The following is a 27,176-nucleotide window of genomic DNA, read 5'->3' on the forward strand; positions in this document are numbered from 1 at the left end:
GTTTTTAATAGTTGACATGAACAAAGATAAAATTAGAAAATGAATAGAAATGGTTAACAAATGCTTAGCAATCTTGGTCTCAGTATAGTATTAACTAATAAATCTTAAAATTTAGAGGATCAGTGTCTGGTTTCTTCCAGCTAAATAACCATGAGGCAACTATATGTACTCTAATAATCTAGGCAAAGTCATGCGTCTGTTCTGCCAATACCAAGGGCCAAATAGGTTTTTAATCATTGTGCTAGCCTGGCTATTCAATGAAGAATTGGACTTGGTGCGTGTACTCAAAGGATAGCATAGGCTAGTGAAGGGTAAATGCACATTTCAATACATCAGGTTAGAGATAAAAATGCAGCTGAGTGGTAGTCTGACCATTAAGTTTCTAGACGGGTTAAGAGAAGATTCCCAGGGGAGGTGACATTTGAAGTCCATTTCACTGGGTGAATATGATTGAGAGAGACTAGGAGGTTTGAGGTGTAGAGCACTTCAGGCAGAAAGAGGCATGGACTTTGAGCGCATTTGTTGACTATAAGTGAATCATTCTGAGCTGAAATGCTTTTTGTCTTCAAGAAGACAGAAAGAGGAAAAATTTAATTGCATTCTGATCAGCTGTACATACTCTGACTTCTTCTCTTCCTCTACAGGGAAGCCTCATATGCAGTAGCTGTGTTATATAATAACACATATTTGTATCACATTTACAGTTACTTAAGTGCTATGGAAAAATTGTTCTTGTCTGATCCTTACAGAAAGCCTGTGAGACAGAGATGATATTATGGATCACAATCATTCAAAGCATGGCCACTGGAGTCCAACGGGATGGTCTCAGATTCTCCCAAGTTGAGGGCATCATTTAATTTCTCTGAGACTCAGACATTTTTTTTTTCTATTTGCCTCTTACATGCCTGTGATGTCACACTTCACTTGACTGATCAGATCTCCTCAGTCACCTGACATCCCACCCAACTGTAGGAAATCCAAAATAAAATTAAAAATAAAATCTTTTTTAATTTTGTCATTTTAATAATTCTTATACTTTGTAAACCCACTGTATTTTTGACAGTGTCTTTCTCCCTTGCAATCTGTCCATTGTTACCTTTATTTTTAGATATTTTTTCCTATCCTTTTCTTGAACAATCCTAATTCGTTTTTTCTTTCCTCCTAATATCTCACCATTTCTTTTAATTCTTGTATTTCTATTTTGTAGTCTTGCTTCACAGTTGTGATTATACCATTAAATTATTTACTTATTTATTTATCTTATTTTTAAAGATTTTATTTATTTATGAGAGAGAGAGAGAGAGAGATTGCATGAGATTGCAGGGGGAGGGGCTACAAGAGAGGGAGAAGCAGACTACCCCACTGAGGAGTACCCTGCTACAGGGCTGGATCCCAGGACCCCGGAATCATGACTGAAGCTGAAGTCAGACTCTTACCCAGGCACCCTAAGTTATTATTTTTTAAATCAAAGTACAATTTACTCTGTATACATTGGCACTATTCTAAGCATTTTATAAATATTGTTCATTCAGTCAGCAGAATAACCCCATGTAATAGGTCTTACCTGAACTCTGTTCTACAGACTGAGGAAAATGAGACACTAAAATATGAATTAACTTACTCTAGAGATTTGTAAATAGGCGCTCTGCTTCCAGACTCCATTCTATTCATGACTAAGCTATGCTGCCCTCCAGGTGCATGCTCTTTGTAATTTATTGTTTCCTGTTTCTGTTTTCATTTTTTTTCTTGTAGTTCCTCATTTTTGTTTTTCTTGTTGCACTCATCATTGAAAAGTTGCATGTTTCTGGACCAATGACTGCAGGACTTTCAGATGTGGAGGAGTTGCCAGAGCTGAGGCACAGGCTATGGCATTTTTGCACATTGGTTGGCATAGCTACCACTACTCCCCAGTCAATGGTACCAGTATGGGTACAAGATAGTGCAAAGACCATCTTGAACTCTGTGGTCAGAGGATAAGCTGCTTTCCTGGACATATGGCTGCTTTATGAGTGATTCTTTTTTAGATCTCTCCCTTCAGTGTCTCAAAATCAATTCAGGTCCAGGGTTGCTGCTTCTGCCAGTCAGTGCCACCCAAATCCTGTGTGGCAAACAAGGATCGAGATTTAACAACCACGGTGCACTGCTCATGTCTAAGGGTTGTCATCTTGCTCTTTCTGATATCTGCAGAAGCTGGCCCCCTGCCTGCTGCTAGGGAATTCACTCCCCAGGCATTTTCTCTCAGCTTCCTCCCACACAGCCCCTGCTCTGCCCTGCTCCGTCTCCACGGCTTTTGGCAGCCCTTACACCTATTTTGGGCTCTGGAGATTTGAGCTGTCTCTTACTTCTGCTGAAAACGGAGTTTGCATTTTTGTTTCCCATTCTCCTTGTTGCTTTTGGAAGTTCTCCAGCAGGAAAAGGGGGATATGCTAACTGCATGGACCACATTCAGACCACAAGTGCCCTCTTTACATTTTTATACTTCCATTTCTTCCTCAATCAAAGACCCTTAAATTAAAGTTACTAGACCTCTGACAAGGATGGCTAATAAAATGATTATAAAGTTTTTCATGAATGAACTGTTATTACTGAGAGAATGGAAGAGCGTATTAACACTGCTGGCCTCATTTGATTAGGCTCACGCAGCCAGACTCTATTGAAATCACTTTTTACCCTATTCGCATTGATGAATGTTACTAGTATGCTGTTTACTTCCTCTACCGGATTACAAATGAATGCAATTAAAATTCTAAAGCAAAAAACCAAACCCTCTTGCCCTCATTTAATGCACACCTAAAGCATCTAGATTTTGTACACAGTATCTATTCATAATACGCAATGATATAAAAATGCTGTTCAGTTGAAAGGTTCTTTTGTGGTTATTATTGAATTATGGAAGGCAAAATATGGTTCTCCTATGTCATTTTAATACAGTATGAAATAAAATGGAAAGTAGAAAAACAAAATACGCTCCTGATTAATAATCAGCTAGACAAACATTTATTTTAAGGTCATTCTATCCATCCTCAAGATATTCCAATAAATTGAGTTCTTAATTTTATATTTTTGCTGTATGAATGCTTGGATTGAAAATCAGAAATCACTCTTTTTCTCCTCCAAATTTTAAAACTATCCAAAGAGAAACTGCTCAGAGCCATGATAATTTCAGAAACTCTCTTGAAGCACTCACATTGCAAAGGAGGAGAAAGAAAATTGTGTACACTTCATTATGTCCTTGGCTTTTGGATTTGAAGACTCTTTTCTAAATTCCAGGTAAAAATACTATCCATGTCTGTGTATGAACATTATTTAAAAGTTTATATAAATTCCTCTCCATGCGCTTCATCCCATTTGATTTATATAGCTAGGCTCTAATATTCCATTTCCCTTTTCATTAAGTAGTGACTTCAGAAACTAAAAGAATTTGTAGCAGGAAAGAGCTAATTTTAACGATGCTAAATGAAATTGATATTTAAGTTGAAACATGGCCTTCTTCACCTCTCAATCCCCCATATAATCTCTTATGCCTTAATTATGGTTTGTCAGGCCTATAATTTGGCTATAATTTGCTTCTCTGAAAAAGTTTAAGAAATGAATCATTTGTTTTTAATCCTTATTAGTGAGATTTTTTTTTCCTCTCAATTTTCTCACCTTCTAATTTTCAATACAAATGATGAATCATGAAGTCACTGGGATTTTCCTAAGCATGTTTGGCAACCTCTTCAAATTTCTTGCCTATAAAAAAGTCTAATTTTGGTTTTTTATTACAGGAAGACATCATTTATTGCTTGAATAAAATATATGTTAGTGAAACAGATTAAGAACTTCTATATGATGTAAATAGAAAAAAGTTTATATTGTTAGATTATGAGGGATTTTTCTTTTAATATCCTTTTATCTTATTTTATTTTGATAATTACTGCCATATGTTCATTCTAAAGCTGCCGAAATTTAAATAATGAATAAAGTAAAAGTAACGTCTTTTACAATCAGTTTCAGAATTATATGTTATATGATCACCAATAATGTAGAACACTGTGAGTGCTTTGTTTTAATTCGAAACTTTGAGTATTGATTTAATGTTAGTAGGTACTCATTGTTAAATGAACAAATGAATGAATGATGTTAGGATCTGAGGCAAGTAGAGTGACCTACTCATTTCAGTTTTCCTGGGAGAGTCCTGTTTTCAAACTGAAAAGGAAACAGTTTCCCTTATCCTGGGAAACTCTCAGCACTTGGCAACCTGAATTATTGGTCACTCTCAAAAATCTAAGTTTACCTTACAACCTTTTGTTTTGTTTTAGAACAAGGGCAGCAAACTATGGCCCTTGAGCCAAATCAACCGATAGCCTGTTTTTGTAAAGAAAGTTCTTCTGGAATACAGCAATATTCATTCACTTATGTATTGTTTATCGCTGCTTTCCCACTACAAGGATAAGTTACAATGGATCATATGACCTGCAAAACTAAAAAAACTTACTGCTGTTTTCTTTGCAGAATAAAACTTCTGTATTTTTACATTCCATGTCTTAATTTATACATTTCATGCAACCAAGAGAGCATCATTTTAGGAAATTAGCTTTGAAAATGTGTAATTAAACCTGATCAAGTATATTACTTATGATTTGGGAGTAAAATAAAATGTATTCACATTTTATGACCTGCTACTACATACCAGCTAAGTTTTAGAAATAAATGTAAAAATAAGAAAGACACTCTGTTCCCTTGGGGAGCTCTTTCTATAGTCAGGAAAACAAGCAGATAATGCTGGCAAAATATAAATAAAATGTAAATATCTGCAAATGTGTGCAGGTGAAGTTATTTTAGATCAAGTAGGGTGATATTTTAAGATTGTGACCTACCTTTTATTCATTATCCCAGAGCAGAAGGAATGGAATAGCAGGAGTCTAGGTTCTTTCTTATTTTCTTGACTGAAGATTGAGACTTACATCTGCCACAATACACTGCAGCGACTACACTGTCAGTATAAAGTTTTTCTTAAACATTCTCATGTGCTTTGATGTTAGTGCTAGCTTGATGAAAATGGAACAAGCAGTCCCATTCAGAATAAAGTTTAGATTCAAACCAAACTCGAAAAAGATGACACTTAGGAATGAGAGTTACTCAGATCCTATAGCATTTCTTAGTGAAAACATAGACTCAGAAGAAAAAAGAAGAGAAAGGCAGAGGGAAGGAAAATAAGTTGATCCAGATCAGAGAAATAACGAATGAAAAAATATTTAATAACAAAGGCTTATTAACATTTTATTTTATAGTATTCTTTGAATCTGGATTCAACTACAGCTGAATTCTACACCTGTATAATTTTAGAGATGTGAATGACTAAATCCCATTTTCTACTTATGTCCATTTAAGTTGATGCTTCTGTCATTTGCACTAGGTAAATCTCAACCCATGAATAGTGTTTCTCAAAAATTTCCCCTGAAATGGCAGAGGAAAACAAGATGAATATGTGGTAACTTGAAAGTATAGCTCAGAGAAACTCAAAGTATGTATAAAAATTCTTTCAAATCTCCCTTTTTTTTCTTAAACTTGGTGGGAATTTTGCATCCTTCTCCATAATATCTGTGATATCTTTTAATAATAAAAAAGGCATGCTGCAGAAAAAAGCAAAAGCAAATAATAAGCATATTCTACATGCCTCTTTACATAAAATTTAACAAAAACATTTTGCAGTTGGTAATATTATTGCCATTTTACATATAAGGAACCTGAGGCTTAGTGAGATTACATAATTTATTCAAGGTCACTGTGCTATAGATTTTAAAAAAATAGTATTTAAATCCAGATAAAAGTTTAATGCCAAATCTTAACTATTGTTCTGAGTCTGTATAATAGCATGGACCAGAAAGCACACAGTTGAGGGTGGCACAAGAATCACGATGTGCTATCGATGAGTCAAGTTCATCTCCAGGGTTAAGTGCAAGAAGAATAATGAAAACTTCTTCAATGTGAGTATCTAATACGCATCAGACACTGTGAACTAAAAAGAGTGAAGGAAAAACTGGGAAGCTCGGAAGGAACTAACAAGATAACGAAGCAATATGACCTTGTGCAGAAATCAGCTTCAGCTGTATATAGCTCATCCCTGTGTTCCGACATTCCAGTAAGCATTGTTGTACCACTGGACTGATTTGGTATGTGGAGCTACAGAAAGCAATGTGATGGAATGGGTAATGCAAGAGAACTTCAGAAAGTAGAGGGTGAAATAAAGGGCACCATGTGGGAGGCCAAATCCCCTTTCTGCTCCTTCCCTAGCACAGATGCTTGTGGTGGAAAGTTAGTGCTGGAGACCCTGACTAGGAGAACTTCCGGCTCCATGTCATAGTTATTTCAACTTCAGTTATTAGTCCTTTATCCTGGAACCTGTGACTCACTGGCTGAGCATAAGTAACAGTAATTATCAGGTATGTTTTTAACATAGAAATATATTTTTAAAATTACCTTGCCTGAAAATATATTTATTACATAAGGAGATCACACAGTTTTGGATTGTTTCATACAAGAAAGCTTAATATATTAATATATTATGTACATACATTTACTTTGTGATCCTTTTTTTTTTAAGAATAAAATACTTGAAAAAAAAAAAAAAGAATGAAATACTTGTGGGGTGCCTGGATGGCTCACTCGATAAGTGTCTGACTCTTGATTTTGGCTAGGGTGTCGGGGTTGTGGGATTGAGTTGGCCTGGGGCTCCACACTCAGTGGGAGTCTGCTTGTTCTTCTCCCTCTTCTCCTCCCCTCACTCACACACACACACACACACACACACTCTCTCTCTCTAAAATAAATAAATATTTAAGAAATTTATATAAAGAATAAAGTATTTTTGTATGTACATGGCAAAAGAGACATGAAAAGTTAGTTATTATCCAGTTAATAATACAGAATTGATGAAGACTAGAGAACTCAAATTCTACATTGGATTTTTTTCTATTTTGCCAAGAGGAAAGGGATAAGCAGAATTTTGTTTTGCTCATTCACATTACAACAACGAACATTTGGATGGTACTCTACAGTTTATACAACTCCTACCCTAGTTACCACATTTAATTCTCAAAACAGGCCTTAGGTAGAGGGCATCATAATCCTTTGAGAGAAAAGAAAATCAAGACCCAAGCAATTTAAGTGACCTACCGGAGGTCATATTGACAGTAAAGTTGAAGTGATAACTGAAGCCTAGGTGCCTAGACTGAATTCCTTCCTTTTCCATCATCACTTCCTTTTAATTGACACAATATAAAGTTTGCATGGGTAGAATTTCTAAATAAACAAACAAACTAACAAAAGCCCAAGATGCTGTAATGAACTGGGGGTGTAGATATTTGTTTGAGGTCCTGCTTTCATTTTTTTCTGGATAAATATCCAGAAGTGGGATTGCCAGATTATATGGTAGTTCTATTTTTAAATTTTTAAACTATCCTCTATAGTGGTTGCATCATTTTACATCCCCACTTCCAGTGTTTCAGCATTCCAATTTCTCCACCTCTTCACCAACACTTGCTACTTTATTTATTTATTTGTTTGTTTATTTATTACATTTTTAGGTAGGGTTCCATACTCAGTGCATAGCCCAACATGGGGCTTGAACTCACAACCCTGAGATGAAGACCTAAACTGAGATCAAGAGTCGGACACTTAAAGGAATGAAACACCCAGGTGCTTCATATTGCTTTTTATTTTTTAATAAAGACCATCCCAACAGGTATGAGGTGATCTCTCATTGTGGTTTTGATGTGCATTTCTTTAATAATTAGTGATGTTGGACATCTTTATGCATACCTGTTGGCAATTTGTATGCCTTCTTGGAGAAATGTCTACTCATGTCTTTTGCCCATTTTTAAAACAGGTTGTTTGCTTTTTTTTGCCACTGAGTTGTTGGAGTTCCTTATATAGTTTGGATATTAACTCCTTATCAGATATATGATATTTGCGGGATGCCTGGGTGGCTCAGCGGTTGGTTGAGCACCTGCCTTTGTCTCAGGGCGTGATCCCGGGGCCTGGGGATCCAGTCCTGCATTGACTCCCTGCAAGGAGCCTGCTTCTCCCTCTGCCTATGTTTCTGCCTCTCTCTGTGTGTCTCTCATGAATAAATAAATTTAAAAATATTTTAAAAAAAGGTATATGATATTTTCACTGTCATGTCCAATGCAGCATTATTTATAATAGCTAAGAGGAGGAAACAAAACTAAATACCCATCAATAGATGAGTGGATAAAGAGAAATATGTATATATCTCACGGATAAAGAGAATATATGTATATATCTCATACACAAGTATCATTCAGCCATAAAAAAGGGAAATCCTAGCCCACATTATGCTAAATGAAATAAACCAGTCACAGGACAAATACTGCATGATTCCACTTATATGAGGTATCTAAGGTTGTCAAACTCACTGAAGCAAAAAGTAGAATGGTGGCTGCCAGAGGCTGGGGGGAGAGTATACAGTTTAAGTCATGTGAGATGAAAAAATTCTAGAGATCTGCTTATAGCTAACATTGGGCTCATAGTTAACAATACTGTACATTAAAATATTTGTTGAAAGGGTAGATCTCATGTTATGTGTTCTTTACCACAATAAACAAACAAACAAGATAAAGAAAGGGATGGGAGCTCTAAAATATAAAATCTATTCAACTTGTTAGTAGACTATTTCTTTTTTTTCCCATTATATAAGTAGATTATTTCTGAATACAGATTACCTGCAGATGATGATTCTGATTATCACTCAGGTCCACTCTTTGTTCCGCTGATAGGCAGTTGGGGTGATGATTCAGAAGGCCACATGGTGAGAGCAGAGGCTAAAAGTGATCAGAGGTGGGATCCATGCCATTAACACTCACCCCCTCCCATTTGCCATCCCAGTGGGGTAGATTTAGCTGGCAACTTTTGTGCTCATCTCTATACGCCCTCAGAGTGTAGGTGCCCTAAATTCACCTCCTTTTTTGGGGTGTGGTGAGGGGTGAGTCTGTATGACTTTCCTCTTCAAAAATCACATTATGACTTTCTTAAAATGAATTAGGAGGGAAGCTTTTTCTGTCTTTTCTTTCTTCCTTTCTTTTCTTCTCCCCCTCACCACCCCCCCCCTTTTTTTTGATTGACAGTCAAGGAGATCTTTGGTTTATGAGCATAAACTCTGTTACATTTTCGGCTACAAATGACTAGCTCTCTTAGGAAATACAGATGGACAGAACTTGAAGTCTGGAGAAGTGTGGAAAATATGATGAAGAAGGTGTGGACCTGGCCAGTGGAAAGCGTTTTGGTGGGTCTAATGATTTTGGGAAAATCTCTGCAAGGCTGGAACATTTTGCCACACATAAGTGGTTATTTCCTTAGCCTCTTCTGCATTCACTGAGAGTTCTGTGTAGCCAGTCAGAGAGCAAGAGAACTGAAAAATAGTCCCAATATGGGTTTGTCAGGAAGGATATTTCAATTTAGGTTTTTCAAATGTATTGCGTGTAACAAAGCTTGTATTTCTTTTTCATTTCAAATGAAATCTGCCTCATTCTGGTTCACTTAACTCTTGGAAACATAGTTTAATATGTTGAGAAAGCCCTTTGAGGGAGCACTGTAAAGGCTTTCACCACTGCCCCCCCTCTGTAGAAGCAGGAAATCTAGTTCTGCCAAATGCAAATGAGCCCAGACTCCAAAAGGCAAAGTTTCAAAATGCAGAATGCTACAGTATTTAAGACAGCATGCCCTGCACAAATACCAAATATTTGGGGGTCTAAGAAACTATAGAAAGTCATCGCAACATATTTAAAATTTGCCTTTTCAGAAATACTAATATGTGCAGAACATCTTAGATCTATGTTAATGAGTGAGAATGCCTTCCCTGCATTTTTATGGTGGCTTCAGAACATCTCAGGAGTTCTACAGAGCCCCGTTTCTATAGTTGTCTACGTTCTGTTTTGGAATATAAAGGTCTCTTTTGGATTCACATGTCAAGTAATGATCTAAAGTAATGCAGATTGCCTACGAGATGGCCTTGGATTTGCTGGAAGAAAATAGAAGCTGGTTTATTAACAGCTACTGCTCTCCCTCCAAGGGTTAATGGAGCCACATCCAAAGAAGTTGGGCAAGCACTGAAATAGGATAATAAATGTGACACTCTCAGACTATCAGTAGCAAATATTTGAGCTTATCAAATAACGGAGGAAGTAGTTTAGTTACAAATAAACCAATCTCTCATAAAACAAGTTTTCACACAGGGTCATTTCATTGAGCTGGAGACAGCTAGAGGCCACTCATAGGCAGAACTCCCACTCTGTGTACACTGGGTAACAGCCCCTCATGATTAATGGACAGCCAGGGGGAGGCTGCGTCCTGCAGCTCCGCTGAGAAATGGAGCTGGGCTGCGTATCAGCAGCCCAGCCATAAACAGCATCTCAGGATTATTGCGAGGAAGTGACTCATCCTCTGGGAACATAGCTGGATTTGTGTTCTCTGTCCCTCGCCACCCGCCTTCTTTCTCTCGCTCGCTCTCCCTTTTTTTCCCTGTAGAGCAGAGACCATCGTGTCCTAGAAACTATAGTAGATGTCACTGCTTGGCACTTGCTGTGCAAAGAGAGGACAAGTATGTGGGTGTGAGGGGGAGGTGGAATGCTAGTCTTAAAGTAACAGGGACTGTGCTGGCTGGGGCTCTACTGAGGCTGTTTTTCTATAGCCTTTGAGATTAGTTGGTTGAAGGCATCTAATTTGGATTCCAGAAAAAGCACAAGCACTGTGTGAGGGTAGACCAAAAAAAAAAAAAAAAAAAAAAAAAATTGAGGTCCTTGTCTCAAAGCAAAATTCTCATTGAGATTCAGAAGAAATGAAAAATATCCTGGCATGATTTGATTAATTTAGCATGTAAAAAAGAAAAAGATAGAAAGCTTGCCAACTCTTGGTATGTGAATGCCATCTCCACTGAAACAGAAATATGCATGATATTTCTATATTATGATATCATAGAAAGTTTGTTTTATTCTCCCAAAGATTGTAAAAATAAAACATATAGATTCTATAAAATACAGAAATAGAAACAGAAAACCGAACAAATTCGACCATGATACCACCATTTGAAGGCAACCATTATGAACAGTTCAGTTTATTTTCTTCCAGTCTTCTTCCAACATATTTAAAAATAGACTTTTGAGACCTTAACCATATGTAGAGTTTCAGTTTACTATTTTCAGCCAACATTTATCATGTTATTCAATCCTTCCTTATACGTAAGTTGAAAGCTGCAAAATACTTATTTTACAATTTCAATTAACAGGGCAATTTTGGAATAGGTACATGTTCACGCTAAAAGCAGTAGTTGACTGCTCTATTTTTGAGATGAATTTATTTGTTAACAATTCTACTTAATCTGTTTCTAATAAAAACTGAAAGGAAAATTCTATGCTATTATTCTTATGCTTAACTCATTAACTTTTGTATTTAAAATAAATATTCTGGCAATTGAATTTTCCACAGAACTAGAAAAGAATTAATCCCAATCCCTTAGCCTTATAATGTACTTAACCCTATTAATACTCTTTCCAAACGCATGAGCCCTTACTGATTTACTACCTTTAGATGTCAAGATGAATTTAAAAGTGAAGGCATGACATTTACATTTGCCCACTTCCCCTCCCACTCCCTACAGTACCTGCGTTTAGATGCATTTTGTTTATGTGGGACATCTGGAACTACTTTTGATGACCATTATCTTTTCTGGGTTCCTGGACAAATGTCCTCCTAATCAGCCCCGGAGCCATTATACATTCTGAACAGTAAGTCCACTGTGTCTCACCAACAATGCCTCTGCCTTTCTCTTATTTAACCCAGAATAAAAGTTATGCTGTGAGTGTTTGCATAGAAATATGGCATTGAATTCACTTCAAATATTAAACATGCCTTTGGTATAAGGTAGGTCCTTTCCCTCTTCTCAAAACAATGCCCACTCACGGTTAAAACACTGTGGTAGCTCAGTCCATGGGGGTGGGAGCCCAAGGAGGCTACTGCCTGTATCCAAAGCATGTCATGCAGCTTATTTCCCAGCAGAGTTCCTCTAAATTGACCTTAGGTTTGATACCAATGAGGCTTAAATTAAAGGATGGATGAAAGCTGCCTTTTAGAATAAAATCCAGGCTTACCTAGATTTTTTTCTTGCTCCAGAATAGATATAATTTAGAAGGTTTCTGTAGTTCTGAAAATTGTTTCTCTTTGCAGAAACCACACCAAATGTTAATAGGTTTCCATACATTTAGTCAGAACTAACCGAGAAAGCAAATCCCAAATGCTGAGGCATATTGCACTTGCAAAGCACTAAGTTTTAGCTTCATGTCTCAGAGATTTTCTTCTAAGTTAATGGTGCCTCTACGTTATAGGGAGGTCTACAAGATAAAGAAACCAACAATTTAGACTGTGAATTTGAAGAGATATTAATACCCCTCTGCTTCCCCGCCCCCAAAATCATTTGCAGCTAGTAAAAACATTTATTTGAGTAACCACTGTATGAAGATGGAAGTAAATGACCATTTATTGAGCACATCTTATGTGCCAAGCTTTACTTACACTTAAATATTTAAATCTTACAATAATTCTTTTGGGTAGGTATTGTCACCTAATTCTATGAATTACAAATCAAAGGTGTAATTAGTAAAGTCTGAAAGGTCAGTCATCTCAAATTTGATCAATGACAAAGGAGATTTATTCACTTTTTAACAGATAAAGGTCACTTTTCATCGCGTATCACACAATATTGAAACATAAAATTAGAAAGTGAAATCCAATCAGAGGGAGAATTCTCAAAGAAATTCTAAAGGTATATTTATCTAAAGATACAACATTGTTTTCCTCTGAGACTTCGAAATTGGAATTATGAAACTGTCCTATCATAGAATGAACAAAGAAAGCTAAGGATTAAGTGTGAATATAATGTTAGCACCATAATCTGAGGTTCCCATCCCTCTTATTTTATTTATCCTCATGAATGAAGACTTACTTCCCAGTGTCCCTAGTGATTGTTCTCAGACTTTCTGGGTCATTTGACCCAATTCTATTTCTGCATGTTCAAACCACATTTCCATCATCAAAGCAGAAGATTTGAAGAGTCTTGGTAGGGAGGTAAAAGAAGTAAAACTTGGGGCAAAATGCAATGCAGGTCATGACAACAGCCTCTATTTATTGAAGGCTTACTCTGGGGTCAAGTTTGTTCCAGGTGCCTTGCCTATAATTCTCACAGCAATGCTGGTGGCAGGTATCCAATTCCTTATTTCGAGCTTGAGGTTCAGAGAGGTTAAAAACATGCCAAAGATAATAGCTAGGAAGGGCCAGAATTGTTATTTAAACTCAGATCTGACCCGAAAACTTTTGTGTGTTTTTTTTAAAATAATTGATCATATTATTCTCTGATAGTTTTAGTGATTTTCTAGTACTCTCATTAATCATAGTTTAGAGGCAGGTATTAGCAAATAAAAAACTATAAGGACCCAAATGCATCATATTTAAAAGTTTGTCAAAAGACTGGATTATTGGAGGAGTACATATGTACCTTATTCTCTAGATCTTGAGAATGAGCTGAGACAATCATTACTCTCTTTTGGATGTATGAGAGCTAAGTCAGAGGTATAGACTAGCATTTTCTCAAATCCCTTTGTTCAGTGCAAGTATGTATTCTGCATTGACTACCTCTTCTAGCTGAATCTTCCATAAGGCATAACTAGCACTATTATTTGAAGAAATAAAAGTGCTTGATGACAATATAGAATCCTTCACACAATCTCATTTCTCCAAAGGTTCCTGATGAGAGTTGCCTCAAAACTAACAGAAGATATACTGGGAAGAGTCAGCTGGCCATTAGAGAACTACTTACTCTCATTGGTTTGGTTCTACTGGCTTCCTCAACTCTCAGTATATCCTGAGATGATATGAAAGCCTTGATAGGGTATCCTAAATGAATAACCACACTCTTTGGGGTTGTCAAGAGTCAGGAATATTTCTGTGTTTTTTCATAACAGATTTGCATATGTTATACCTTGCACTTGATATAAATCATCCTTCAAATAAAAAAGCTATTACCGAATACTCTGGTGTTCTCCATATTGATATTGAACAATAATGTTTGTCTACATCTTTTGAATTTGACTGATTCAACTTCAATAAACATACATGCTTTTATTATAGGAATAATATTTTTGCAAATATTAATTCATTTAAGTTGTTACTCTTATATAAAATTTCTTTGGCACAGCTTCAAGGCTGGGCCATAGCCTATCACTTCATGACTGGATGGAACAGGGACCTGATCCTATAACAAAGCAATGCACTTGAGAGACAGGTTTGGTGGAAGGCAAGGCTAGGAATTGCTAAATCTCTTGAGCAGACCCTGCTTTACCAAATTCCTTCTATAGCACTCCTCTCTGCACACATACACATACTAGTCTTAACATTTCAACAACAATAACAGGAAGACCTCCACCACTGGGTCCTCCAGATTTGTAGAGAAAATATCTATGTTCACTGTTTAAGGCTTAGCCTGGAGGAGGGAGACATCTGGAAGAAGGGAAGTTGTGTAAAAGGGAAAAGCCATCCTTTTCATTCCAGGGGATTATGGATGGGAAGAGAAGAAACATTAGCCTTTAGAAATATATTTGTATTACCTACTATTTTGATTTTTATTATCATTCCATCTTCACTATTGAAAATGTATCATTTATGGGGCACCTGGGTGGCTCAGTCAGTTAGGCATCCTTCTCTTGGTTTCAGCTCAGGCCATGACCTCAGGGTTATGAGATCGAGCCCCGAGTGTGGCTTGCTCAGGGTGTGGAGCCCACTTAAGACTCTCTCTCCCTTTCCCTCTGCCCCTTCCCCACCCCCAAAAGAAGAAAATGTATTATTTGAGATAGCATTCAATAAGCAAGAGCTGTAATGGTTCCCTCTACTTCATGTGGTATACAGAGAACAACGCAAGGAAAGGATAAACATGCATGGAAAGTTAGCATGGTGTGCTCATTTAGCACTCATGGATGGCATTGCTTATATATTCAAATGATTTAGTTTCTCTCTGGGAGAACTTCAGATGGTTATTAGCAGGTAGTGATGGACTTTAGCAACATCTTGGGGTTCACTCTAACCCTTGGCCATCCAGAGAACACTGATGAGATCGTTAGAACAATTGAATTTCTGAAACTGTTTTACTTACCCTAAAGAAATCCTTGCCAAAATGAATCCCAATCTGAACCCTCCAGTGAATTTTCTGAATCTGCTGGCATACCAGTGGTGCCCCACAGGCTGGAACCAATCGTTCTCAACCCTGGCTGTGCATTACAGCCACCTGGTGAGCTTTGCCAGCCACCAGAGTCCAGACCCAAACTGAGACCAATTAAACCAGCATCTCTAAGGGGTGGAGCCCTGGCACCAATACATCTGAAAGCCTACCCAGGTGGATTATAATTGTGAAGCCAGGGCTGAGAATGACTTAGTTGAGTCCAAATTACTATTATTCAACAGTGGCAAGCAGTTCTCATCCACTGACCTCATACCTGAGTCAGCTACACTAAATTGTATTTTTTACAGCTCAAGGGGATAATATTTTAAGCACAGAAGGATATTTCTTTTATGGAAGATATAGTGCCCATTTATCTCATGATAAAGGAGATCAATGATGAAAAAAAATACAAATTGAGGCAAAAGAGAGTAGTGCTCTGAATTAACACACATGCTCTGATATTTGTAAAGTAAGACTAAAACTGGGCTAAAACTGGGCTACTCAGCCTTGGCACTATTGACATGTTGGGCCAGATAATTTGTTTTTAGGGGGAAGGCTGTCCTGAACATTGTAAGATGCTTAGTATCATTCCTGACTTTCACTCAGTAGATGCCAATGGCACCACCCCTCTCACCTGTGACAAACAAAAATGTCTCCAGACAATAGAACAACATCACAGGATCCAGACATTTGCTTATAAGAGGGGGAGGTAGGAAAAGGCGAAAGTAGGCAAGCGCTAATCCCAGGGTTAATCCATTACAGTCAAAACCGCTGTCAAGATAAGTACAATTTCCAGTCTAGCCATCCTTGACAGCTACTTCCTCTTGAGGGCCTTTTCTCTTTCATTGTGACAGTCACTGGTTTTAAGGAATGCAACTGTCTGTAACTCAAGAAAGTGACGTGTCAAACTAGGGGCTTTTTAGAACTCCAGGTATGGTCTGGAAGGAAGACTTTAAACTGTGGAATTAACAACAGCTTTGAGTTTTCATTATTTCCCTCGAACTTGCTCTTTTTAGATGACAAGCATGTGCAAAATTAAAATCAATCTAGTAGTCATTTCTGTGACACTACAAACATATTTCATCATTAGTGATTTATCCCATTTAGGAAAAGTAAGCTGGTTAAGCTCAATTTATGGGAAATGCATCAGCAAGAAGATAGGAATCTGGTGGTAAAAATTTAAATGAGTGTGTTGTATATGAAGGCAAACAATCCCTTTTCAGTACAGGTAACTTCTATCTTGGGATACTAAAATTCCAACTTGAAAATATACTGGGGTAGTCTCATAAATCTCACAGCTACTCTGTGGAGTAGCTGCAATGTAATATCATATGAAACATAGACAGCTCGGGGGTACTTAAGAGGTCAACTGGTACAAAATATAGTTCAAGCAAGATCTAAATATACCCATGGTTGCATGATCCATGATTCTCATCTTTAGTTTCAAAACTGCTCTCTACTTTGAGGGGCATAAAGTATGCCCTTCTATAAACTGAAAAAAATCAAGTGAGCTTTGTAGTCATGTGAAACAAAGAAGCTCTCAGTGTATAGCATTTCTCACAGCTTTGGAGATAATCAAAAGAAACAAATAAGAAATTGCTCTTTTCCAATAGCCTGAAGAAATCTGTAAGCTTTTTATAATGGAAAAGCCTGACAGAGGACTATCCTACTCTGACAAAGAATTTTTGGGTTCTGAGCCTACCTTTATTCTTTTCTTCTTTCTTTAAATAATATCGAGACACTTCCATTTTCTCTGTATGCTGGCCTCCTTCCAGCTCTATAAGGAAGATGGAAATGTATCCAGACTCTTGATGAACTATGAGACCCATGAGTTGGTCTACTTGGCATTTTCACTGTGTCAGGCAAAGAATGAATGATCTAAGATTTTTTAGGGAAGATGGTGAAAGATCCCTCTTATTTTTTGTCCTGACACATAAGGACCCTTAATTTAGACATGTGTATCCTATAAATATGTTGTTTTGTTTTGTTTTTGTTTTTACTCCAAATTTAGTATGCTGATGTTGGTACATGTTGGAAGGCAACCATTTTTCATGGTCAGACGTTTTTTAGTTTGCAGATTTGTTACTCGTTCCTGTCAAAAGCATTGTGTAAGTGTCCTTTGTCACATTACTCTAGTACCTCAACATAAAGCCATAAAATTACTGAGTACAATGAAATGTCTAAACAAAGACATCTATCTTAATATAATGTTATCATGTCTCTGAAATTAAATTCTACATACTTACTCTTAGAAAGATCTGGTTTTTATGTCATTTACATTTTTTTTCTTTTTTAGTAAAACACTTCAAATGTGAAATGAGTTTTAAAAATGTGCAAAAAATGAGTACATCTTAAGGCACTTTGGGGTTTCCCATATATAAATTTTGCCAAACTCTCAGTTGAAAGAAGTGAGTCTGGAAGTAAGGAACTCCAAATACCAAGCATTCAAAGCTAATTTGATTAATCAGATAAACCTTAGGAAGACTTGGGACATTCCACAAATATTGTCTGGAAACGATCTCAATTTGCCAAATTCCCAAGCACAAAAAATGTCCGGGATACTCCCTCCTGGCTTTCTGCTGACTTGCGTTTTCATTCACAATGACATGTTTCTTAGGTTTATCCTCATGTCGCAAATGCAGCCTCCTGTCCAGCATTCTCAAAATCATGTCTCTGAGTTGATGTTTGTTGCACAGAGGAAAAGGTTTTACAGTAATAAGACCTAGAAGATCAGGGAACTGCTCTAAGGTAAACATTCAGGGGGCCTGCAGGCACTGCCACATTACACAATTCACTTGAGCCCTGGTCAGGACTAGAAAAGCTGGTTAAATTTCTTCTTTCCCTTCTCCCCATTCCTCCTTCTTCCCCTTTTAAAGGGAGAGGTAGCATAGACGGTGAGGGGGAGGAACTTGGACTTTGGAGTTAGGCTGCCTGATTTGAACCTCACTCTACCACTTGCCAGCTGTTTAGTCTTAGGCAAATTATTTAACTTCTCTGTGACTGAGTTTGTTCATTGTAAAACCTATCTCCCAGAAGGCTGTTATAAGGATTAAATGAGTTAATATATGTAAAACTCTTATGACACTATCTAGCATCTAGAAAGTACTCATTGGAAAAAAAAGTAAAAAGAAACAGGTGGGCGTGGTGGTTCCTGTTGTATGGATCTCTGACACGTGGGGTAATCTGTGCACATGGCCAACACCACCTCTGCTTTATATCACCGAGTTCAAGTCCTATAGAGGTTGATGAACACTTCTGATGCCCATTTTCAATTTCTCAGGAGAGAAACTATGATTGGCCCTAACTTGTGCTTGGGATCCCCCACAGAACTGAGTCTCTGTAACCATGCGGCCAACATCTTTCACGACATATGAAGTTTTAGGGATCCATTCTGTCTGTGGATAGTTCTTAGCAAAGGGGGAGGCATGACTGAACAGATCCCTTAGAAAGTCCCTACTACATTATTTTATTAGTTTGCTAGGGCTGCTATAATAAAACACTACAGATTAGGTGGGTTAGACAATAGAAACCTATCTTCTCACTGTTCTGGAGGCTGAAAGTCTAAGATCAGTGCACTGGCAAGCCTCTCCTGAGGCTTCTCTCTGGCTTACAGATGGCTGCTTTCTTGCTATGTCCTCATGAGGCCTTTTCTTTTTTTTTTTTTTTTTTTTTTCTCCTGGTGTCTCCTCCTCTTCTTATAAGGGTACCAGTCCTATTGGATTAGGGCTCCACCCTTATGACCTCTTTCAACCTAAATTACTTCCTAAAGGCCCTATCTCTAAATATAGTTACATGTGGATTAGGATTTCACTTTCTGAATTTCATGGAGACTGGGTGGGTAGGGACACAATTCAGTCCATAACATTTATCCATTTATCTTAGAAATAACTTTTGTGAGGTTTCTGTCTTGAACACTGGTAAAAACCATATTTTTTGGCCTTTTCTTAAGTTTTAATCTTAAATCCTTTGTTTATTATCATATGAGGAAGTGATGGGGGCAGTGGATAAAAATTCTCCTTTTCAAGCTACTTATTAAAGGTCACTTAGAAAAATAAATAAATAAAATAAAATAAAATAAAATAAAATAAAATAAAATAAAATATAAAATAAAACATGTGCTACTAAGGTTACCAGGCTGGCTTAATAGGAAAAAGTGTGGGAAAAAAAAAAAAAGAAAGAAAAAGTATGAGACTCTTGATCTCAGGGTCCTGAGTTACAGCCCCATCTTGCATGTAGAGGTTACATATATACATAAAAACTTAAAAGAAAAAGAAAAAGGTGACTTATAGTCTTAATAGTATGGAATATTTCTAATAACTGTATTGGAAAAAGTTGTTGCTGAAGCCATTGTTCAGTCTAGGGCATGGGTAGGGGTATTGTTTAAGCATGTACTTGATTAATTTAGTGGTTAAGATTGTATGTCTATATAGCCCATATTTTTTTTAATATAGTTAAGTTACAGAAATTTAAAAATATTTCTGTGCTCTAGTTGCTGATAGCATAAGGGCTTTGATCCAAGCTGCAGAGTAGACTCAATAAGAATCATTGTACAAAGGTGCATCACTCTCCCAAGTTTTTCTTATTTAGCCACTCAAAACTCTAATAATTTTTCATTTATCTGAAGATAAAAGCCTATATGTCATTAGTATGTTGGGAAAGTTGTCTACTCTCCAGGTCATTATATTAAAACTAGGAGGCTTTTTTTCCAAATAGAATAAAATCTCAGCTAAGCAACAAATAAGAAAAGACAAATGTTACTAATTTAGGTAGAGTGTTATGCAAAAAGTGACCAAAAGAGTAAATTCTAAATTCCTATAAAACTTATTTCTTTTTTGGAAATACTTTTTTTCCTTCAAACCATAATTGATACTGTCTCCTTGGAAACAATCCTAAGACTAGTTAGGTTACTGGAAAACATGTAGTTTAAACTTAAATTATAGTAATGTGTTGCCTCTTCCTATTAGTGCCACTTGTGCTAGTAAAGACAACTTGAGTATGCCTCTATCATGCTATAGGCTAATTCTGATGGAAAGATGCTCCAACTCTGAAATGTGAGCTGAGAAGGATGTGTCCACATTTCTCAGTGCAAAGTAATACATGGACATTTTGATTTCACTCATTGCTTTCTTGGGCAAGGTTAACGTAGCTCTGTGTCCATGAGACAAAGTCAGCTTCTTGAGCTTACAAGAATATATGAGAGATTCAATAAGTTCATATCATGAGGCTGGATTGCAGACAGATAGTTTTTCTTTCACATGACATTCCAACACTATTGTTGGAATGCTTATAGAATGTATTTAAATTTAGCAACTCCCTCTCTTTAATTGTAGTATGGAAGGCACTGTCCTAGGAATCTTGGGAATAAGAAGATAAAACAAAGTTGGCCCTTGGGACACCTGGGTAGCTCAGTGGTTGAGCATCTGCCTTTGCTAAGGGCATGATCCTGTGGTCCTGGGATTTAGTCTCACATCAGGCTCCCTGCATAGAGCCTGCTTCGCCCTCTGCATATCTCTGCCTCTCTCTGTGTGTCTCTCCGAATAAATAAATCTTTAAAAGCAACAACAACAAAAAGTTGGCCCTCAAGAAAGTCAGTTCAATGAAAGAAATTCAAATTGATTTTACTACTTAATGTGATGTAATATATTATATTGGAGATGCAACAACCATCTGGAAGTGCAAAATGAGACAAGTTTATAGATGAGATTGATGTGTAGACACAGCAAACCCACTGCTTGGTATGCACTGCTGGGTGTCCATGGCTCTATCCCAGCACAGAAATCTCAGCAGCAGGGAGTAATGCTGGTGGCTCTCATGAGTGACTTTGGGATGATCAAGTGGGAGGAAGGGAGAAAGGCATTTGACACAGAAAGTCTGTATTAACTTTGCTATTAATAAAAAGCTTTATTTTATCTATTATTATTATTATTATTATTATTATTATTATTATTATTATTACCTAGAGGCCAATATTCTTGAAAGCAAAGACATTTGGCTTTCTGGTTGTGTTTTAGGGTGGGAGCTTAAACCTATAGAATGTGACAATGCTCTGGTCAACAACAGAATGGTTAACAAAGAAATCACTGATGTTAAAGTAAATTTATTAAATGTGAGTTCATCTATTTCTCAGATAATTAAAGCATTACTTATGGCAAACAAGTTTCTCAACTCTCGGTTCTGACTTGGAGCATCTTTCTAACAGATTTAGCTGATAGTATGATACAAAGATACTCAAGTTGTCTGTGTTTGCTTAATGGTATTGTATTTTGTATATATTATAATAGAATATGCACAGCTGAACTGTTTTTTGGCATAGCCAAACTTGGAGTTTAAATGCTCCTTTTTCTACTAACAAAGCATATGCTGGAAGTTATTGTTTTCTGAGAGCCATGTTTTATTTCATGTTGGAATTTAGATATAAAGTCTTCCATTGATCTAATACTAATTTAATTTTTTTGCAAGTACCTTTGACTTAGCAAATTCACTAGTCACAATGATTTGATTTGGAAGCTTTGGAAATGGGGGTGATATCTTCGAAAAGTCATGGTGAGAGAGTAACAGCTGGCTAAGCCTGGCTCCAGTACTCCATGATCATTCTCTATTTCTTGAAATATGCTGAATGGTTTGAAATTGAAATGGCATGGGTGATGACAAATATGTATGACATAAATATTTGGTGGCTGAACTATCTGAGATATAGTCATTCAAAAACTAAATGAAGATAGATCCCAAGTTGCAACTTCTTCAAGTTACTATGTCTACCCAAGCAACACGAACCAGACAGCATGTGAAGAAACTCTTAAGACCCCTCCTACCCTTGAACTGTCTTCTCAATCTGTTGCCAAATGAAATTTTGCTCCTCTCATCATTTTTACTACTCACCTGGAGGCTTGATTCTTCCTCTCCTTACTTGGTCATCCAGTCTCAAGGCCCATTTCTTTAACTATTTTCTTAGTTCCTTTGGCAATAGTTATCTTGCTTTATTCCTGCTCAGTACTGCTTTAGGAAACATCTCAATTTGCCACAATATACAGAAATTAACAAACATGTTTTTAGTATTTTTCAGTCATATTAACATAAGAGCTAGGAAGCTTCTTAACTCACTAGGTTTTGAGCTTTTGTTTCTGAAGCAGTTTAGAAGAGTAAATTTGAAAACATAAATGGAGCTTATCCAGTAAGACCCAAATAACATTAATAATCAGATATGTTGAGGACACTGTGTCTCTAAAGTTGAGGCCAATATCAAACACTGATTTTTTTAAAAATAGTTTTTATTAGAGTGTTAGATATTTAAAAATAGTATATGAAATGTAGGCCACTCCACTTAATAAAATAAAATAAAGAACATGTCGTCTCATAATCACTTTCTAGTTTCAGCCTGAGGTTTTGATAAAGTCTAAGAAGGAATTGCCAATAAGCTGGGATGATGATGATTTAGTATCATGCAGAAATATAAAATCTCATGCTAGCTGTGCACATTTGATATCCTGACTTAAACATTTTGACTGTGTCAAAGGATTTTTCTGAATTTGCCAAAAAGAAAAATCAGCCAAATGTCTATGACTATTACACATCTATGACCACCTGTTGCTTTTCTGAACTCACAAAACACTTCGTTTGTACCTTCATTACAATACTTAGCAATTTATTCCTTGTGTTAAAGCTCTTTGTATCTTAGTTTCCCCAACAGCCTGTAAACTCTTTGAAGTCATGATATACACCTAATCTATCTTTGAATGCTCCATAACACCTATCCCAGAAGTCAGTAAATGTTTATGGAATGGATAAATAAGAATAACGGATGATGCTATTTTTGTATCACCATTCTAGAACTAAAGTTGCCAAATTCATCTTGGCATGTAACAGATTTTAGAAGCAAAGTTTTATGCACATGGGGGCCAAGAAGAGTAATGCACATTCCTGAATGAATGAAGGATAGCTGATGACTTCAAAGCCACCAGCAGACCATTTACTTTATCTGGGATCAAGGACTCTGCAAGGATAAAAGGCAAAGGAAGTCCTACTCCTTGAAAACAAATGTTTTCTTAAAATAGAGGTTTGCTATCTAAAGCTCCTTTAATTCCTTGGGTTCAGCCCTATGAAATCATTCTCCTTGAAGTTTAATCATCCCAAATCCCATAATAATAATTTAGGGAAAGATAAATCACCATAGAAAACACAGAATATGGTAGAATTATAAGTCTAGCATTAGGAAGATTTGACCTGGTTATAATAAAACTTATCCATGGAAGCACTGTGGTTAGAATTGGTGTGAATTCACTCACTTGAAACTTGAAGATACCAACAGGACATAGAGAGGCCTTTGCACAAAGCAATGGACAGCCATAACTCCTAAGTTAGTTAAATCAAAGCAGGCTTTTTCACATATATGATGTTTGATATTGTAATTATTTTTTTGTGTTTTTATGCTTGTGTTAAGAAAGAGACATTGGCAGAAAATAGACAATGCTTCACTTAGGAAGAGAAATTTGTAAACTGGTGAAGAGTAGAAATATTTAATCCTTGATCAATGAAATTCTTTCAGAATCTCATTACACTGACCTTGTCTCTCTTTTTTCCCTCAGATTTGGCAGCTGTGTCAGGGATTATGGTTTTTAAGAAAAGTAGATTTTTTTTTCTTTTTAAATATCCATGTATCTACAAATGTGAAACTTTAGAATTTCAAAATATGATAAAAATTTTTGTCACTTTATAGGTTTTGATTTAATTTATTTTAGAAGCTTCACCATTCTTTTGATAGTAGCTGACAGATCCAATCCTGTTCCCATATGCTTTCTGCTATTTAAAAAGAAACAGTACACAATTGCCTCAGAGAAGCACCATGTGTTTCCAAAGTGTGAATCTGAAAACTATCCATCTGGTCATGCTGGCATCTTTCTAAATTGCATGTGATTGAAAGAAATGTATTCAACATTTTGCAACTCTTTGGCCAAATGATAAAGATAACAAGGTAAAGGAGATAATTTTTTCATTTCCATTTATTGAAAATCAAATCTGTTCCCTCAGCCTGGAATACCTTGCCCACCCTTCCACCTGGATGGCCCCAGTCATCCATCAAGACCCAAGTCACATGCTGTTTCCTTAGTGATTCTCTGTAACCCCAGCTCTGCATGCTTGTACAACTCTATTCATGTTGGTATAAAAATGCTTATTTACTTTGATTAAAATGATTTTTTAAAATATTGCCTCTCCTAATGCTATTCAGTAAAACAAAATATTATTACAATATTCCGGACACTAGTCTAAGGCCTGTAGATATAGTCTTGTATAAGCAGAGAGTATTTTTGCCCTATAGAGATTACAATCTAATTGGGAAGAAAAAAATTGGGCAACTAATTACACTTAAAATTGATACTCAGTGGGGAGATAACTACATCTGGAAATCTCATGTAGTCAAAAATAATTTGGAAGTCTTTTAATATTATTGCTATTATTAATAATTATGTCTTAGATGATGTAAATATTCAGATTAATTTTCTAGCTTTGTGGAATCATTGGAGGGATCTATTCTACTTCACATTTCTTATGGAAATGATGAACAGTTACTGAATTATGGGCTAAGCCTAGTGCTAGGTTGTATATGTGTATTACTTTATGATGCATTTGCAAACCTTCTATGGTGAAGTTATGAAGTTATTTTTTTTCAAACTTAAATTAATCCTAAAGATAAGATTTTATTTCAGGGTCTTTAAGAGGGAGATAAGTTATATCGAATCATTATAGCTTCCCCTATGTAATACTAAAATATGTCCACATATTAATTAAGTAGAAATAGTAACTTTATGTTAAACTGATAAGAAACCAGGACATCTTGCCACAAAACATTAAGAGCAAAGTGACTTCCCATTTTTTGATTACGTTGAAATGCACAACTGAATTAATTGTTATGAGGAACAATTCAGTAAAAAAAAAAAAAATAGTTCATCAGATTTTGGTTAGATTGATTGTCAGAGATTTCAGTTCATTAATGAAATAATCTGTGTCTGCCCTAAGTGGGGACACATCTTGATTATGGCTCCTACTAGAAACTAAATTCCTGAAGGCCAGCTCTGATCTCTACTTCTTTTGAACTTCATCATAGCCTCCGGACTAGAATATTACACCAGATGAAACTTGGCCCCAGTTAAATAAATCAATTTTGACCCTCTTTTCATGCTATCCAAATGCAATAAATTTAATTAATATTCATTCATTTACCCATACAGGCATCCTCTGCTAGCCAAACTCTATACCAGGGCTCTTTTGCTCTACAAACTCTGAAACTATATCGAAATACTAACACTTCAAATTAGAAAAGTACTAAAGAATATGGATTTCAGGTACTCTTTGGAAAGCTAGTTTCTGTGCACTGTTGGTAGGAAGAAACTGCCTACTCTTCAGGAGAGATGGGGGGAAGAGGGTGTTGTTACAAGATTAATATGGGAGAAGCTTACAAGATGTGCTGGGAAGGGAGAGAAATGAGATCAGGATGACAGCTAGAAGGCACTGATAACTGAAAAAGTGAAGTTTTAATTTCTTGCGAAAGAAAACATTTACTTTTTCAAGTTTTGAAAAGCTGTACGTTAGAAATAGTTAATCCAAATTATTGTTCAACAATATTGAGTATATTTGCTACTCTGCTCCAAGAAAGCTCTGCTGAAAGTTGTGTGATCTTCAAGTTAGTGTAATGAAGAAGAAAACCCCTTGAAAATCTCTCACTTTGTCAGGACTGAGCTGAGGGCAGATGACTCACAGTATGGATTCAAGTTAAATCATTTAACCTTTTTTTCTTATTCAACCCATCTGGGAAGCTGAATACAAGCACTTCACTAGGAAACAGATGGTGCTCCAAAGCTAAATTTTCCCAGATTAAAAAAGAAGAAAAATGTGTTATAAGCACTAAAGGAACCAAACGTGGAAAAAGACCAGGGATTAAAAGGAAAAGAACTATAAACTGGATCAAGCCTTTTCCTCTGTAAAAAAAATAATGTAATACTTAAAAAAAACAGTCCTGTGAGATGACTTGGGGACAAAGTGAAATATTTCCCAAGTACCATATGTGTAAAGGTGGTCATGATTAATAGTATGTATGAAAAGTAAAATGCTCTCTTTGGCACATAATTATGTGTTCATTTACCTCTCTATCTCAGAAAATGAATATATTTACTTCACAGAACAGTTATCTACTTGACATCTGTAAAGTTAAATACTAATAAAAACATTTCCTGAGAAAATTTATGGGATTCATCTGATTATAGCTCTGATGAAATTTAATACATTGGACAAATGAAAAATATTTCCAACATGTTGTAGAATAACTCTTTTCTAATCTATTTCTCTCTCTATATATATATATATGTTTTGCTTATATATGTATAATGTATATAATATTGCTTGAACAAAATGCAGGCCATTGCCCTTTGCTAACGTTGGATGATTATAATGTTACTGTATATAAAAGTATATTAAATTCAAATGTGTATATACTGTATATAAAAGCTTATTAAATTCAAATCCATCTGTGCTTAAGTGCCAATATTTACATCTTTCATATTTTATGGAAGAAGAAATGTCCTGTTGTAGCTAAACTAAAGCTATATTGACGAATAAAGTAGAACATAACAGAAAGTATCTATACCTTTTTATTACCTGAATGGTTGTGATAAACTTGGGGGTCGTTAGCTTCCTATTTAAAATATGTAGTTCATAGATGAGGTTGAGTATGAAACCTGAGAAATTCACACTGTAGACTTCCAGATGCCACAGTATTAAAACCCAGACTGGACTTAGAGTCTGAGACTGCCTCCAAAAGGAGGTTCCATTGTGGTTGAGGCAAATGGTGCTTTCCTAACCCAATACAACCTTTCTTGACTAATTCTCAAAATCTTGTTTATAAAACAACAAACATGTACATATT

At 36.2% G+C, this 27,176-nt stretch overlaps 1 long non-coding RNA gene across 2 annotated transcripts in view; it reads right to left on the reverse strand.

The window, feature by feature from the left end:
• Window positions 1-11,766, reverse strand: part of LOC144287491 (uncharacterized) — an 86,536-nt gene extending 74,770 nt beyond the window's left edge. The window contains exons 1-2 of one of the 2 annotated variants that reach the window (XR_013355277.1): window positions 11,660-11,766; window positions 8,727-8,825 (exon numbers count right to left, since the gene is read on the reverse strand). This is a non-coding gene — a long non-coding RNA (uncharacterized LOC144287491). Of the gene's footprint in view, window positions 1-8,726; window positions 9,306-11,659 lie in introns of those variants that run through there. The other variant, XR_013355276.1, reaches the window with a different exon arrangement.
• Between the last annotated feature and the right edge of the window lie 15,410 nt (window positions 11,767-27,176).

The sequence above is a fragment of the Canis aureus genome, chromosome 17 (assembly GCF_053574225.1).
Source record: "Canis aureus isolate CA01 chromosome 17, VMU_Caureus_v.1.0, whole genome shotgun sequence".
NCBI classification, from domain to species: domain Eukaryota; kingdom Metazoa; phylum Chordata; class Mammalia; order Carnivora; family Canidae; genus Canis; species Canis aureus.